Below are 10,550 nucleotides of genomic sequence, written 5' to 3'. Positions count from 1 at the left end.
TTTGCGAGAAGTTCATAAATAGGAGGCTTAATGGCATATTTTACGTTTGGGGGAGATTTCAGGGGGATTACGGGGGTTTATATGTGTGTACTCCCGCGGTCAACATCCTTTAACATAATTGCCGTAGGGATGAGACGTTGGGGTAAGAACCAGCGGTGGATTAGTCACGAAAAGTACCCAAAAAGTAGACTTTAATACAAAATTTTATTTTTTGGGGGAGGTATGTGGATTTCCCGGGGGTTTACAGGTTTGTACTGCCAGGGGTCATCAATCGTCCACATCAAATCCGTAGCGGTGAGTGGTAAGGCTTGGAAAAGCAGCGGCATTGTGACGAAAAGTACCCGAAAAGGCTACTTATATGCAAATTTTAATTTGTAGGGGGTTTCAGGGGGTTTGAAGATGACGATGTTATAAGGTCACATCCATTTCCTATCATATCTAAGAGAAGTTGCCTCTATGACATCCATATTTCGAGAGTAATACAATACAAAGTAAATGTCTCCCCGGAAAAATTGGTAGTGCCCGACATTTTTATTTTTTCGCGGTAATATCGATAAAATCATTTATTAAATATTTATTTTTTCTGAAGAATTATACATAGCTGTATGTAACTTCAAAGTTTGAATGAAATCGGTGAGGTTTTAAATTGAGAAATGCCTGTGTTAATCTTTTGGAAGTCGTAATTTTCGGTGATTTTCGGAATATTTTAATATTTTTCAGAGTAACCAAGGACGACGAAAGATAATTGTTGCCTTCATTTCGTAGACAATGTTATGAACATATATAATAATCATTTTCGATGTCCAACTCACAAATTTAGGCCGACGGCAGTGGAAAGTACGAAATATTTTCCGAGAAATCAATTTTTGGACGCCATTTTGAAAGCGTTGAACTTATAAACTAACTTAAAAAATTACATAACTAGATGGCAACATTTATTGGCTTTCATAATATTCAAGAACGGTCCGTGTGATGGAAATGCATCGCCTGTATAACGACAAATAGTAAACGGACTCCCGGGAAAAAATGGGAAGTGTCCGCCATTTTTTCATTTTTTGCTGGTTGATAGATATCAATATTGTTAAACTGTTTTAATATTCTAAAACAAAATGCATAGCTTTATGTGTATACTAAGTCTAAACGAAATCGGTCGTGTAAAACTGGACGAAATCTCGTGTTAATCATTTGGATATTGTACTTTTTGGTGATTTTTGGCATATTTTAATTTTTTTCTCGGCAACCAATGGTGACAAAACAAATTGTTGCCAAAGTTAAATGGAAAATTATGTAAGCAGATATAGTAATCATTTTGGTTGTGCAACACCCAAAATTAGGTCGATAACAGCGGAAAATATGAAAATGTTTCGGAAAAATCATTTTTTGGACGCCATTTTGGCGACGTTAAACTTAACGATTAACTTAAAACAATACATAAGTACGTGGCAGCATTTATTGGCTTTCTAAATGTACAACAACAATTCGTGTAGCACGTACGGTTTGCGCGCAGTAAAATAAAAACGGAAACACGGTCCCTGGAAAAAGGGCGATTTCGGCCATTTTGTCGTCCTAGCGACGACACGTGGCGGAAACTTCCGGTTTTCGGATTTTTCCTCCGAATCATTTCGGGTTCACCGCACGCCTGCCAAATTTCAGCTCTCCAACATGTCTAGAAGTGGTCTAGAGTTTGTATCCATGAGTGAGTGAGTGAGGCACACATCCGGCTGTATATAGGTAAGACTCGCTGCGCTGCGCGCGCTCGTTTAAGGGCTACGCCCCCTGAAACCCCCCCGCATCCGGCTGCGCCGGCTGCCGCCTCCGCACGGCTTCGCCGTCCCACCCGCGACTCCTTGGAACGGCTTCGCCGTTCCTCGTCCGGGGTCGGCTTCGTAGCCCAGATATTGAGGAAGCCCTCTGAAGGAGACCCACTAGTACCTCGGAACGGCTTCGCCGTTAATAGTGGAAGGGAAGCTTCGCCGCCCAAGGGTTACCCGAGTCCCCCCTAGGCGTGGACTCCTGGGAACGGCATCGCCCTTCCTCGTGCCGGGGCGGCTTCACCGCCCAAGGTTTACCGGTGTTCCCCCGAGACTGCGACAACTCGGAACGGCTGCGCCGTTCCTCGCCGCCCCCTCCGGACGGCTTCGCCGTCCCACCCGGGACTCCTCGGAACGGCTTCGCCGTTTCTCGTTGTGGGTCGGCTTCGCCGCCCATATATTGAGGCAGCCCTCCAACAGACACCAGCTAGTACCTCGAAACGGCTTCGCCGTACATCGTGTTAGGGCGGCTTCGCCGCCCAAGGGTTACCCGAGTCCCCAAGAGGCGTGGACTCCTGGGAACGACATCGCCCTTCCTCGTGGCGGGGCGGCTTCACCGCCCAAGTTTTACCGGTGTTCCCCCGCGCCTTCGCCGACTAGGAACGGCTGCGCCGTTCCTCGCCTGTGGGCGGCTTCACCGCCCGAGGGTTATCTCGTCGTAATGGGGCGGCTTCGCCTCCCAAGGTTTATCTATTTCCCCGGGCCATCGCCTCCTCGGAACGGCTGCGCCGTTCGGCGCCCTCCCTCTTAAGCTTCCTCGTAATGGGACGGGTTCGCCGCATAGAGCTTACCCGTGTTCCCCCGAGGCGTCGACTCCTGGGAGCGGCGTCGCCCTTCCACGTGATAGGGCGGCTTCGCCGCCCAAGGTTTACTGTGTCCCCCCGAGCCGTCGACTCCTCGGAACGGCTTCGCCGTTCCTCGTCTGTGGGCGGCTTCGCCGCCCAAGGGTTATCGGCGCCCTCCCCCCGTAAGCTTCCTGGTGATGGGGCGCCTTCGCCGCCCAAGGTTTACCCGTGTCCCCCCGAGGCGTCGACTCCTGGGAACGGAATCGCCCTTCCGCGTGATGGGGCGGCTTCGCCGCCCAAGGTTTACTGTGTCCCCCGAACCGTCGACTCCTCGGAACGGCTTCGCCGTTCCTCGTCTTTGGGCGGCTTCGCCACCCAAAGGTTATCGGCGCCCTCCCCCCTCGTAAGACACCCATTCGGCTGCTCCACGTGTTGGAGCGGATTTGCCGCACGAGGGTTCTCGGAGGTTTTCCGCGCCTCTGACTCCTTGGAATGTCTCCGTCGTTCCTGGGGCGGGGGCAGCTTCGCCGCCAGGGTTTTCACTCGTCACAGAGCAATGCGTACTACCAGCTTTCCCCGATCGTTTACAAAGGCTGCCGGGGGATAATGTGGCTGAATGTAGACGCATGCTAGCCGTGATTGTGGCATTTTAGCTTATGACGATGTTTTGAAGGGGGTCCGGGGAGGTTTCCAGGGGTTTTTATGAATATTTTGACAACGGTCGCAATCATCCAAATAAATTCCTTATCGATGAGTCATAGGAGAAGGGAATTACTGCTAAAATATGCGAAAACACCGAAGAACATGCTATTCACAGAAAAAAAATAATTTTTTCCCTGGTCTTCTAGGAAGCCATGTAAAATTTCGAGGGATTTTCTAACATAAAAGGTCATTGGCTACCTACAGTAAAAATTCCAGCGATCTTACTGTAGGGGAACAATGAATTTTCTCGTATTACTCACATTTAGATTACCAATTCTGTGTTCTCCACATAGCGGTGCATAGGCGCTGCAATAAGGCATAACTAATGTGAATTTTGTAGCCGTACCTTATGGGTAAGTGGTTAAAAAAAGTCGGTTTTAGGTGTCCATGTCCTGGAACCCCTTTTATTACTCTACTATTTTGTTAAGAAATGTACATTTAAAAATTTGAAGTTTAATTGCGGGTGTGTAATTGGGGCAGGATAATTGAACATGACGGGTAAATATAGCCGACACAATTCCCATTCGGAATCAATAAAAACGATACAACTGGGATGAATGGTACACGAAATATACGACTTATTAGGTAATTTTTATTTTTTTGGGGGGGTCACAGGGGGTTTTCGGGGGACCTAAAGTGCTTGTTCTGTATAACGCGTCATCGTTTACCGTGGATAAAAATTTCGGCTCTGTGGCTGTAGTGTAAGCATGCTTTTTCGACTGTGTCCCCCGTTAAAATTAAATATTCTGCGTTCTCCTGGTAGCGGCGCGTAGGGGCACAAGATAGACGTCAATCACCTGAATTTGGTGTCCGTACCAGGTCGGGAAGTGGTAAAAAAAATTCAGAAATATTTAAAATCGTGTGTTGAGGGAATGCAAACTTCACGGCGGATGTGTTGTAAGTTACCAAACGTTGTAGGAGTCGCAATTTCAATGGAAATACATAATCGTTAATAACTCGAAATTCTTTCGTCTTTTGGATACATGAAGATAGCCGAAAAATTGAATAAAAAATCTAGTATCTTGCATTTAAGTGAATTTGTCGTACGATTATTGCAAATTGGTGAAAAAAATTCCGAAAATCGGCCTGTAAGAAAAGCATTGAAAATTTGAAAAAGTTAAAAAAAATACTTAAAATCAAAATATTGCAAACAAAACGACACTAAAAAATCAACCGAAAAATCTAGTATCTCATACGTTAAGGATTTATTCCTACAACGATTAAAAATAGGTTTAAAAAAAATCCAAAGATAGGCCCATAAGAAAAGCATTGGATATTTTTAAAAAATTATAAAAAATACTTTAAATCAAAATATGGCAAAATATTTCACATCAAAAAAACGGCCAAAAACTCTAGTTTATGTCAGTGAAATTTCATGTTCCCGTGACATTTGCAAGTAGGCGAAGAATGGTAAAAGTTTTAGTCGCATAAGGCTCGAATGTTAATTCGGATCGATATATCTCGAAAACCGATCGACTTTTTCGAGTTTTCGGACTTTTCCCCCCGATGAATATTTTTTCTCCACGACCTGTAAAAATTTCGTCTTCCCAGCACGTCCGGAAGTGGTCGGGAATTTGTATACGTGAATGAGTGGTCAATGAGCTATCTGTCACACATAGGGTTGTATATAATATAGACTCGCTGCGCTCCGCGCGCTCGTTAAGGGGCTCCGCCCCTTAAAAACCCCGGTTCCGGCTTCGCCGTCTACATTTGTGGTCGTTCGAAGACTTATGAAGTTCGAATAATCTCACCTCAGGTAGGGGCCGGCTTCGCCGACCAGGGGGTAGGGACGCGCCCCACTCGTTCCTCGGAACGGCTACGCCGTTCCTCGCTAAAGGGCGGCTTCGCCGCCCAGGAGTTGAGTGTGCCCCCCCCGGGGCTACCCCGCTTAATACTCGGAACGGCTTCGCCGTTCCTCGTCTGGGGTCGGCATAGCCACCCAGAGGGCGAGGGCAGTTCGGAACTGCTTCACCGTTATTCGATTGAGGGGCGGCTTCGCCGCCTAGGGGTGGATGTAGCCCACAGCGGCTGCGCCGCTTGAACATCGGGGTGGCTTCGCTCCCCAGGGGTTACTGAAGCTCCCCCTCGCCTACGCCAGTTACTCCTCGGAACGTCTTTTCCGCCTTGGGGATGAAGAGCCTCCCGCAGCTACTCCGCTTAGTCCTCATAAATGATCTTCCCCACCGAGAGGGGAGCCCAGGGGGATTCAGGGTTTCAATGTGTTATACATGCGGTCACTAATCTTCCACAGTGATTATGTAGCGATGATCGTAAAGGGTAGTGCAATGTGGCATAATAGTTGCGACAAGTACGCATAAAAGAAGACTTAATGGAAAGTATTTCATTTTTTGCAGGGGGTTCCAACGGAATACCGGGGTATTATACTTGTGTTAAACCAGTGGTCACAAAACTTTCTCATAAATTCCGTGCTGATAAGTCCTAGGGGTCCGAAATTGAGGCGGAATTCTGACGATTCTTTTACCCGGAGAGGCGATTTATTAGAAATTTTTTGGGAGGTTTCACAGGGTTATCGGGGGTTTAAATAAGTAGTAGTGGCACCGGCTAAATGTGACGAAATTTACTCGGAAAAGCGAATTTAAATATTTTTTCGGCGAGGCTCTAGGAGGTGATCGGGGGTTTTCTGGTATTTTTTCCCGAATGGTTTACGGTGGCTCGCCTTCACCAAACATTCTGGATCAAGAGCTCAGAGGGGACGGGTAGTACGGCGTTATGTTTGCGAGAAGTTCATAAATAGGAGGCTTAATGGCATATTTTACGTTTGGGGGAGATTTCAGGGGGATTACGGGGGTTTATATGTGTGTACTCCCGCGGTCAACATCCTTTAACATAATTGCCGTAGGGATGAGACGTTGGGGTAAGAACCAGCGGTGGATTAGTCACGAAAAGTACCCAAAAAGTAGACTTTAATACAAAATTTTATTTTTTGGGGGAGGTATGTGGATTTCCCGGGGGTTTACAGGTTTGTACTGCCAGGGGTCATCAATCGTCCACATCAAATCCGTAGCGGTGAGTGGTAAGGCTTGGAAAAGCAGCGGCATTGTGACGAAAAGTACCCGAAAAGGCTACTTATATGCAAATTTTAATTTGTAGGGGGTTTCAGGGGGTTTGAAGATGACGATGTTATAAGGTCACATCCATTTCCTATCATATCTAAGAGAAGTTGCCTCTATGACATCCATATTTCGAGAGTAATACAATACAAAGTAAATGTCTCCCCGGAAAAATTGGTAGTGCCCGACATTTTTATTTTTTCGCGGTAATATCGATAAAATCATTTATTAAATATTTATTTTTTCTGAAGAATTATACATAGCTGTATGTAACTTCAAAGTTTGAATGAAATCGGTGAGGTTTTAAATTGAGAAATGCCTGTGTTAATCTTTTGGAAGTCGTAATTTTCGGTGATTTTCGGAATATTTTAATATTTTTCAGAGTAACCAAGGACGACGAAAGATAATTGTTGCCTTCATTTCGTAGACAATGTTATGAACATATATAATAATCATTTTCGATGTCCAACTCACAAATTTAGGCCGACGGCAGTGGAAAGTACGAAATATTTTCCGAGAAATCAATTTTTGGACGCCATTTTGAAAGCGTTGAACTTATAAACTAACTTAAAAAATTACATAACTAGATGGCAACATTTATTGGCTTTCATAATATTCAAGAACGGTCCGTGTGATGGAAATGCATCGCCTGTATAACGACAAATAGTAAACGGACTCCCGGGAAAAAATGGGAAGTGTCCGCCATTTTTTCATTTTTTGCTGGTTGATAGATATCAATATTGTTAAACTGTTTTAATATTCTAAAACAAAATGCATAGCTTTATGTGTATACTAAGTCTAAACGAAATCGGTCGTGTAAAACTGGACGAAATCTCGTGTTAATCATTTGGATATTGTACTTTTTGGTGATTTTTGGCATATTTTAATTTTTTTCTCGGCAACCAATGGTGACAAAACAAATTGTTGCCAAAGTTAAATGGAAAATTATGTAAGCAGATATAGTAATCATTTTGGTTGTGCAACACCCAAAATTAGGTCGATAACAGCGGAAAATATGAAAATGTTTCGGAAAAATCATTTTTTGGACGCCATTTTGGCGACGTTAAACTTAACGATTAACTTAAAACAATACATAAGTACGTGGCAGCATTTATTGGCTTTCTAAATGTACAACAACAATTCGTGTAGCACGTACGGTTTGCGCGCAGTAAAATAAAAACGGAAACACGGTCCCTGGAAAAAGGGCGATTTCGGCCATTTTGTCGTCCTAGCGACGACACGTGGCGGAAACTTCCGGTTTTCGGATTTTTCCTCCGAATCATTTCGGGTTCACCGCACGCCTGCCAAATTTCAGCTCTCCAACATGTCTAGAAGTGGTCTAGAGTTTGTATCCATGAGTGAGTGAGTGAGGCACACATCCGGCTGTATATAGGTAAGACTCGCCGCACTGCGCGCGCTCGTTAGGGGGCTACGCCCCCTAAAACCCCCCTCATCCGGCTTCGCCGGCTGCCCCCCCCCGGGCGGCTTCGCCGTCCACCCCGCGACTACTCGGAACGGCTTCGCCGTTCCTCGCCGAGGGGTCGTCTTCGCCGCCCATATATTTAGGCAGCCCTCCGACAGACAGCAGCTGATTCCTCGGAACGGCTTCGTCGTTCATCGTGTGAGGGCGGCTTCGGCGCACAAGGGTTACCCGAGTCCCCCCTAGGCGTGGACTCCAGGGAACGGCATCGCCCTTCCTCGTGCCGGGGCGGCTTCACCGCCCAAGGTTTACCGGTGTTCCCGCGAGACTGCGACAACTCGGAACGGCTGCGCCGTTCCTCGCCGCCCCCTCCGGACGGCTTCGCCGTCCCACCCGGGACTCCTCGGAACGGCTTCGCCGTTTCTCGTTGTGGGTCGGCTTCGCCGCCCATATATTGAGGCAGCCCTCCAACAGACACCAGCTAGTACCTCGAAACGGCTTCGCCGTACATCGTGTTAGGGCGGCTTCGCCGCCCAAGGGTTACCCGAGTCCCCAAGAGGCGTGGACTCCTGGGAACGACATCGCTCTTCCTCGTGGCGGGGCGGCTTCACCGCCCAAGTTTTACCGGTGTTCCCCCGCGCCTTCGCCGACTAGGAACGGCTGCGCCGTTCCTCGCCTGTGGGCGGCTTCACCGCCCGAGGGTTATCTCGTCGTAATGGGGCGGCTTCGCCTCCCAAGGTTTATCTATTTCCCCGGGCCATCGCCTCCTCGGAACGGCTGCGCCGTTCGGCGCCCTCCCTCTTAAGCTTCCTCGTAATGGGACGGGTTCGCCGCATAGAGCTTACCCGTGTTCCCCCGAGGCGTCGACTCCTGGGAGCGGCGTCGCCCTTCCACGTGATAGGGCGGCTTCGCCGCCCAAGGTTTACTGTGTCCCCCCGAGCCGTCGACTCCTCGGAACGGCTTCGCCGTTCCTCGTCTGTGGGCGGCTTCGCCGCCCAAGGGTTATCGGCGCCCTCCCCCCGTAAGCTTCCTGGTGATGGGGCGCCTTCGCCGCCCAAGGTTTACCCGTGTCCCCCCGAGGCGTCGACTCCTGGGAACGGAATCGCCCTTCCGCGTGATGGGGCGGCTTCGCCGCCCAAGGTTTACTGTGTCCCCCGAACGGTCGACTCCTCGGAACGGCTTCGCCGTTCCTCGTCTTTGGGCGGCTTCGCCGCCCAAAGGTTATCCGCGCCCTCCCCCCTCGTAAGACACCCATTCGGCTGCTCCACGTGTTGGAGCGGATTTGCCGCACGAGGGTTCTCGGAGGTTTTCCGCGCCTCTGACTCCTTGGAATGTCTCCGTCGTTCCTGGGGCGGGGGCAGCTTCGCCGCCAGGGTTTTCACTCGTCACAGAGCAATGCGTACTACCAGCTTTCCCCGATCGTTTACAAAGGCTGCCGGGGGATAATGTGGCTGAATGTAGACGCATGCTAGCCGTGATTGTGGCATTTTAGCTTATGACGATGTTTTGAAGGAGGTCCGGGGGGTTTCCAGGGTTTTTTTTTATGAGTATACTGACAACGGTCGCAATCATCCAAATAAATTCCTTAGCGATGAGTCATAGGAGAAGGGAATTACTGCTAAAATATGCGAAAACACCGAAGAACATGCTATTCACAGAAAAAAAAATAATTTTTTCCCTGGTCTTCTTGGAAGCCACGTTAAATATCGATAGGTTTTCTTGCATAAAAGGTCATTGGCTACCTACAGTAAAAATTCCAGCGATCTTACTGTAGGGGAACAATGAATTTTCTCGTATTACTCACATTTAGATTACCAATTCTGTGTTCTCCACATAGCGGTGCATAGGCGCTGCAATAAGGCATAACTAATGTGAATTTTGTAGCCGTACCTTATGGGTAAGTGGTTAAAAAAAGTCGGTTTTAGGTGTCCATGTCCTGGAACCCCTTTTATTACTCTACTATTTTGTTAAGAAATGTACATTTAAAAATTTGAAGTTTAATTGCGGGTGTGTAATTGGGGCAGGATAATTGAACATGACGGGTAAATATAGCCGACACAATTCCCATTCGGAATCAATAAAAACGATACAACTGGGATGAATGGTACACGAAATATACGACTTATTAGGTAATTTTTATTTTTTTGGGGGGGTCACAGGGGGTTTTCGGGGGACCTAAAGTGCTTGTTCTGTATAACGCGTCATCGTTTACCGTGGATAAAAATTTCGGCTCTGTGGCTGTAGTGTAAGCATGCTTTTTCGACTGTGTCCCCCGTTAAAATTAAATATTCTGCGTTCTCCTGGTAGCGGCGCGTAGGGGCACAAGATAGACGTCAATCACCTGAATTTGGTGTCCGTACCAGGTCGGGAAGTGGTAAAAAAAATTCAGAAATATTTAAAATCGTGTGTTGAGGGAATGCAAACTTCACGGCGGATGTGTTGTAAGTTACCAAACGTTGTAGGAGTCGCAATTTCAATGGAAATACATAATCGTTAATAACTCGAAATTCTTTCGTCTTTTGGATACATGAAGATAGCCGAAAAATTGAATAAAAAATCTAGTATCTTGCATTTAAGTGAATTTGTCGTACGATTATTGCAAATTGGTGAAAAAAATTCCGAAAATCGGCCTGTAAGAAAAGCATTGAAAATTTGAAAAAGTTAAAAAAAATACTTAAAATCAAAATATTGCAAACAAAACGACACTAAAAAATCAACCGAAAAATCTAGTATCTCATACGTTAAGGATTTATTCCTACAA

The sequence above is a fragment of the Ischnura elegans genome, chromosome X (assembly GCF_921293095.1).
Source record: "Ischnura elegans chromosome X, ioIscEleg1.1, whole genome shotgun sequence".
Lineage (NCBI taxonomy): Eukaryota > Metazoa > Arthropoda > Insecta > Odonata > Coenagrionidae > Ischnura > Ischnura elegans.
Note: the sequence above shows the minus strand (reverse complement) of the source record.